The sequence below is a fragment of the Schistosoma haematobium genome, chromosome ZW, assembly GCF_000699445.3.
Source record: "Schistosoma haematobium chromosome ZW, whole genome shotgun sequence".
Taxonomy (NCBI): Eukaryota; Metazoa; Platyhelminthes; class Trematoda; order Strigeidida; family Schistosomatidae; genus Schistosoma; species Schistosoma haematobium.
This window is the reverse complement of record NC_067195.1, coordinates 15,373,033-15,380,286: the sequence shown is the minus strand read 5'-3', so window position 1 is coordinate 15,380,286 and position 7,254 is coordinate 15,373,033.

Genomic DNA, 7,254 nt, shown 5'->3' with positions numbered 1-7,254 from the left:
GAAAATTGTGTATTATTGCATTTTTTGAAGAAACCCGAAATGGTTTCTTCACAACACTTATGTACCCATAAGATGTTTGTGAATAATAATAATAATAATAGTAATAGTTTTGCTGGAGTTATTGCATCGAGATCATTCGAGTCGTCTGTAACCGGAACCAAAAGTCGATTGTTAATTATATGCTCAGCCTCTATCATGAAAGTTTCAAGACATTCATCTGTTAAAGATTGTTCCTTAACGAGAGCACTCAATACTCTACGTACAGAGCGGATCATGCGCTCCCATACTCCTCCCCAATGACTAGCAGCCGGAGGATTGAAATGCCAGTCAATCCCTTTTCTTAGCAAATCAGAGTGTATACGCTCCTGCACCCAACCCTGAAGACACTTCCTTAGCTCATGTTCAGCCCCCACCAGATTTGATTCATTATCACTGTATATCTCTTTTGGATAGCCTCTCCTGCTGATAAACCTCATCAATGCCATGATAAATGAGTCTGTGGTAAAACTACATGCAACTTCCAGATGCACAGCTCTCAACCTTAAACATGGGAATACACAACCATATCTCTTCTCGGTACGTCTACCATGTTTAACCATAATGGGTCCAAAATAATCTACACCAACTGATAAGAATGGATAGTCACCATCCTCTATTCTGCTCGGAGGTAGTGGTGCCATCAGTTGATGGATGGGACAGGCGTTCCTCCTTTTACGATAAACACAATCCTTTATCACCCTCCTCATGGCCACATCACCCCTCAGCACCCAAAATTTTTCTCGAACTGTTGCCATTACTTGTGTGGCTCCAACATGCCCTTCCAAAATATGGTAATACTGTAGAACCAAATTTGTAATTCTATGCTTTGATTGTAATATTATAGGATGCTTCCTCGACTCGGGCCAGGAACTAATTTGAAGTCGGCCACCGACACATAATAATCCGTTCATCATCATTGGATTTAAAGTTCGTAACGGTGAATTTGTTATCTTCACCTTGCTAATGGTATCAGATAATAACATTTCAATCTCTTTCCGAAATACTATGCGTTGGTCATATCGAATTAAATCTAAACAAGCTAAATTTAACTCATCAACTCTAAGCATACCCACCTGTAGAGACAGATCAGTTCTACCAGAACGCATTACCAATAAATATCGCTTAAATCGGGTTAACCACGCAGCAGCCTTAAGTAATCTAGTCCAATCTGAATAATAATTAATAAGTTGATCAACAGTGGATTCTTCAGCCATTACATGCGCCGACATTGTCTCCTTCATTTCCAAGAGATGGGGGTCAGGACCTTGTACATCAGCGGCAGGCCAACACTCCTTCGGCTTCTTGAGAAAACGTGGACCCTCCTCCCATACCTTGACATCATCAATGTCAAACTTGACCCCTCTGGATGCAAAGTCTGCTATGTTTTCTTTAGAAGGTACGAATCTCCATTGGTCCACCTTAGTAAGACTGTGAATAATCGAAATTCGATTTGCTATGAATGTTTTAAACTGGCTTTTCTCATTTCTAATATAGTGTAAGACAATCATGGAATCCGTCCAAAAATTAACCTCTGCAAACTTAATATCTAATTCTGACTGCAGCTGGTATCCCATGCGAGCTGCTAAAACTGCTGCCGTAAGTTCCAAGCGCGGTATAGTTTGGACCTTCAAGGGGGCTACTCTTGTCTTAGCCACAACAAGACGAGAACATATTTCAGTGTCAGAAATGTAAGAGCGAACGTATGCTACTGCACCATATCCAGTTTCCGATGCATCACTGAAAATATGAAGTTCCAGGAGCAAACGATCTGATTGCGGAAACAATACACAACGTGGAAAGCTAACGTTCTCAACCCTCTGAAATTCACTTAAAATCTCTAACCAACGTTTGCTTTCCTCATTTGGAATCTCTTCGTCCCATCCTAGTCCCAATTTACCTAAACGTTGAAGTAACTGCTTCATGGGAAGTATAAACAGTGCTACCAATCCCAGAGGATCGTAAAGTGAGGCTACACTTGACAATATACCTCGCCTAGTGAGGGGGCGTTTCGGTATGCGAACTTTGAATTCAAACGAATCAACCATAGTATTCCAAAATAATCCCAACGTGCGTTCCGTAGGAAGTCTTTCAAAGTCAATCTCTCTTACGGCTTCTGCTCTCTCTTCTGGATGAATTGATTCGAGAACTTGTAAACAGTTACTTATCCATTTGGTAAGTCTAAACCCACCTTTTCTGAGGAGAGAACCATGGGCCTTTGCCAGCTCAGTTGCATCCTGTACATTATCGATGGAGGCTAAATAGTCGTCGACATAGAAACTCTTATCTACGACTTCCTGGATATCTTCATTAAATTCCTTACCGAATATATCTACCGTCTTAAGAGCGAAATTAGCGCAAAAGGGGGAGGACACGGCTCCAAACGGATGAACTGTTAAACAATATTCCTTAGCCGTTCGTCGTATATCACCGTCTTTCCACCACAATAGACGAAATGCTCCCCTGTCTTGTCTCGGGATCTTTACTTGAAGAAACATCTCTTCGATATCAGCAGCTAATGCTACGTTACCTAATCTGAATCGTAGAAGCACACCAATTAAACTATTTACAGTATTCGGTCCTCTCAAAAGTTGGTCATTAAGAGAACAACCTTGATAGACAACCGCACAATCAAAAACAATCCTCAATTTTCCAGGTTTTTAGGGTTGATAACAGGATGATGAGGAATATACCAACAAATAGCATCATAGTCAAATCCCTCTTCACTAGCTTCAATGATGTAGCCCTTACATAACTGGTTATGCATCACAACTTGATATTTCTCCAAAAGACTGTCATCTTTCATAAACCTCTTCCTTAAGCATTCTAGTCTGCGTTCAGCTAGTTCCAAATTATTCGGTAGCCTTGGCTTATCATACTTCCATGGTAGACCAACTTGGAAATGACCACCCTCCAATCTAAACGAACTGCTAACTATTTCTAGAGCTTTTTTTTTATCTTCGACAGAATATCCATTACGAAACGTATCTGTATCCTCGAACTCATGATTATATAATCTTTCTTAATCTCGCAAAATATCATTAGTGGAACAATGACACCACTGAACTTGATGTAGAGACCTTGATACTCCCTTGGGACCTATAATCATCCAACCAAGATGAGTACGCACAGCAAACGGATGCTTCCTGTCCCCCAGACGTTGTTCCAGGACCCAATGTACATCCGGAGCATCACACCCAATCAGTATTCCTACAAAATTACTTTGCAACCTCGGAAGGGTTATGTCCTTTAGATGATTCCACCGTTTCAGTTGGAGTTCGGTTAAAGGTGCTGCATGATCGATCGGAAGTTTCTTGGTCGTGTAAACTTTGTTGATCCTTATAGAACCCCGTTCATCTAATGAAAATACCTCTAAATTTACCTCCAAACAATCACGATTGGTAGTTCCGTTCACAGTCGCCACCTTTATCGAAGTCTCTTTACCTTTGATACCCAACTGATTAATTAATCCTTCACATACAAGAGAAGTGTCCGAACCACTATCTAGAAATGCATATGTTTCCAAACATCCTTTGGGACCGTATAGTCTGACTGGAACGATCCCCAAACAAACCTTTGAGGAGTTCCAATCCTTAGCTAGGTTCACCACATGGTTATCAATACTATCAATATGCAATAATGAATTATGCCTAACCTTGCAATTCTCAACGTCGCACTTGAAGCCTGAGTTGCATGTCATAGCTATGTGACCTTTCCTCAAACATAAGTAACATAGATCACGTTTTCTTACCTCCTGCCTCCTTTCTCTTACATTCATTTTTGCTAACCTTGGACAATTTGTCGCTTCATGATCACCTACGCAGATTTCACAACGTGATACCTTGACTGAGTTATTTGGGTCTCGTCTAATTGCATAAAAGCGTGATCTCCTATCAGCTTGGCCTTCAGAATTCCTTTTAGCGAACCTTGAGTTACACTGTACTAATCTACCATAACGGGTTCGGGCAATTCTGGCCCTCTCTTCTACAAAGACCACAAATTCTTCAAAGCTCGGCTCCTTCCCATGCATCATGATCTTATCGGCGACTTCCGCCCACTTATTCTGCAATTCTAGTGGTAGGCATGAAACTATTACCTCCAAATTAGCCGTAGAATTAACGTCAGACGTATATCCCATTTGCTTCAACGTTATACATACATTACGCAACTTAATCGCAAAGTCAGTTAAGCCATCGGCTGATCCTTCAACAGATTTGTGGTTAAGTAACTCAGTAATCATGTCGCGAGCAACAAGGTGTTCCTTACCAAACAGGTCATACAAAATCTGTTTGGCTCTATCATAACCCAAATGAATGGGCAATGAAATGCAAGCTTCAATTGCTGTTCTGGCCTTTCCTTTGCAATGGTATAACAAATACGACAACAATTGGCCCTTATCTGACAATTTGCTCTCTATAAGGCTATTAAACTGACTAATGAAACGGTAATACTGACCCGGTTGCCCATCAAAGTACATCATATCGACCTTAGGTAAAACCATGTTACCAACCATTGTATGTAACGTATCCTTCAGTTCCTCAACCCAATCCATATTTGAGACGTTACATACCTTCTCTGAGTGATTATTACACCCAGTATCACATTCCAAATAATTTCCCACTTTAGCATATATCCCACATTTATCTACGGGTAATCGTTCATCGTCCTCGATGGCCTTGCATTCTTGTTCGGCGATATCAACCTCTTCTTGAAGATCTAACATCTTAAGTTGCCGTTCCAATTCAAGTCTCTTTTTTAAATTCCTTTTCCTCAGTAATGCTTTATCTAACTTTGATCTAGAAGTACTTAGATGGCTAAAGGACATACTATTAAGACTAACATCATCACATTTATCATCATTAACATCAGACATACCACAAACAACGTTAGGAATTTTACCATCCATTTCGTCATTTTCCTTCAGCCTTTTGCTCCGTGTTTCCATCGTATTGATTGTTCCAAAGAAATCGATTACCAAAACAATTCTGAATTAACCCAAACGAAATCGACTAATAAGACCAGGAATTTGGACCCAAAATATCCAGACAAATCCAAGGTATGAACACAGAACCAATAATTGAAGAACTTTATGTTACGTCCAAGTTTCGCTCGTTCCAGTTATTGAAGTACGGACTATCGATCTACTTGCAAATTACGAATCCAAATTAACAACAGAACCAAGCTCCAATTCAGATACCAAATTTATTCGTAATTCACAAATAATCGACCAAATGTCGTTCTAACAACAATAATTATAACAATTACAAAACAAACCTTCAATTTTGTAGGTTCCCGGAGCAAAACTCCCAAATACCAAACCAAAGACAAAGAGAGCACCAAAATACCAAACCAAAGACAAACCAGAATGTCCAAAATAATGATATAAACAAACAAGTTCAAAAGTTAAGTAAAACGATTACATCCAAAAACACAGTAAATTATTAATGTACAGTAAAAGGTTTTAATCCGCCAAATGTCTTCAGTTCTCCCGTAACAGCCTTTGTTTTTTACCCTAGCACGAGCTAAAAGCAATAAAGGTGAGACAAATATTCTTCGGAAATACAAGACATAAATCAAGTTTACCCTGACCACTTTCGTCAGAGAGGCTATAATTTATGAACGGACCAATCGGAGTTAACATAGGTGCTCTTGGATTTTGATGCAAAATTCACCCATCCATATGTCTAAATAACATTTCGATATTGTGGCTGATGTCAGTTCGTAGTGAAGACCGAAACCTTAACTCTTGAACGTAACGTCCAACCCTGAATCCTAGTTTTGATTCATCACACTAATCTATAATTATCATTTACCCTTTATAATTATGTTGACCGTCTCAAGGTCAAGGGTGGTGACGCTTCAAACCCTATCAACGTAGTGCAGCAACAATGATAACGCATACTCACACTAACAAAGTTTTTGTATTAAGGGAGAGGACTGAGCAGGCACACAGAATGAATGCCGAAGGCCAGTGAAGGATGTGGAATACTTTGATGAATGAACATGAGTTTCACATCGAAACAGATACAAGCTAACAGTTATCAAAAATTCCCTGGAGATAAATTCAACGTTATCTTAGATGATATTACACCTTAAATGTCACCAAAGCTAACCTGTAGTGACATTGGACCCCAAACTCACGACCTTTAAAAATATTTATATTCAACAAGTCGCACGAAGAGCAGGTCAGCATTGGAGAAGGGGAAAAGGATAATTCAATTCATCGGATGGTATGACTCAGCCTTGTAGGCGTGTCATTCTTTTGTAACTTGTCTCCTTGATTCGCATTAAATATATTGCTCTATCTCCAGCCTAAATGTGTTCTCCATTAAATATTGGTAATGATCACGGCAGGACAAGGCAGTGTAAACAACGATGGGACTTTCACGTATGATGTTATAGATTCAGTGGTCACATTATGACGAATCAACAATTTTAGGATCAGGTCTATTATTAGAGCAGTACCAATAACGAAGTAGACCATAATTCTACGAACCCGCTGAAACTATTTCTTTCTTGCCTGACAAGTCCAATCGCTGAGTGTTCCATGTTTCCATGTCCAACGTCATGGGCCAGAAATTTTGTTCAAGTGATGCTGAAATTGTCGTTTGGGCTGCATATTTCTCCTTGTTTCGTCATAAGGATTTTGGTAGGTATCCAGAAGACCGTAGATCGTAAGGTGAGTCAGTTCTTGTTTTGTACTACTCATAGAGAACCTCGATCAACTCCTCACGGTCCATGAAGTTGACAGTTATCAGACGATGCAGGCCGATTATAGCTAGATATGCGTTAGGAAGTGCTCCGCAAAAACAAACCTTTTTAAATTCACCTACTGCTTGGTGGCGTGGTATTCACTGCTATTTGATTAATAGACCAAGTCTAATATTGTTGATCTACTGAGATACGAACGAATAGTGCAGATGATATAAAGTCTATGTCACATAATGGTTCACCACGACCTACCATATGGTAGAGGTTAGGGTGTCCACATTATAAGAATCTTTAAAGAACAACAAGATAATACATTTAATATACAGACGAAAAAGTTACACAAATAAACCACACTTGAATGGTTGAACGTTCACCTCTATTAGCCTTCAATATTTTTGGTCTATCATTCAGTGTCGAGGGGTAAAACTTCTACACTGAAGTACATTCATCTACAAAGACTATGTTGTTGTTGTTCAATGTTCTTCTGTTGTTAATTCACTATCTCTC